We start from the raw sequence: 615 nt of genomic DNA, 5'->3' as shown, positions 1-615 counted from the left end.
TTAGATGTACGTATAGATTATACTCATAGACACTGGTAAAGTCAGGTGTGTAAATAGAGTATATAATCATACTCAGAAAATGGTAATGCTAGATGGTAATATAACTATGTACACATTTATTCTGCTAAACTAGGATTTTTATTTTACTAGAATTAATCCTCTGTAGATTAAGTTTCCATAACCCCTTCGTGTGTATCAGTAAGATGCCTAAGATAACCCGTTTATAAATTAGTCTGTTGATCCTGGATTTTATTTCATTCTTATTACCTCCACTTTAGTCTTTTAGTTAACTTAATTATCTTTTAATGTCAGTTTTCATACATATTTTATTATTTTCCATTTTCTATATTTCCCGTTTTCTGTGTTACTCCTCTCCCCTTCGTTCTCTGTTTTGCTTTGCCTTGCTTTTCTCGTTTTCTCGTGTTTCCCCTTTCCTTTCTTTTCTCCCGTATTTCCTCTTTTCCTATTATTCTTCCCTTGTTTTCCCTTTCTCGTGTTTTTAAGAACTCGCCCGTCGGCATGGCTTTTCCTTCCGAATATTTACACTTTATCCTGATCCAAACTTCCATGGCAACACATTTCAAAAGATTTCAGTCTGCTTTGTGTTCGCTAATG

This window comes from Penaeus monodon, chromosome 29 (assembly GCF_015228065.2).
Source record: "Penaeus monodon isolate SGIC_2016 chromosome 29, NSTDA_Pmon_1, whole genome shotgun sequence".
NCBI classification, from domain to species: domain Eukaryota; kingdom Metazoa; phylum Arthropoda; class Malacostraca; order Decapoda; family Penaeidae; genus Penaeus; species Penaeus monodon.
This window is presented reverse-complemented; position numbering follows the sequence as displayed.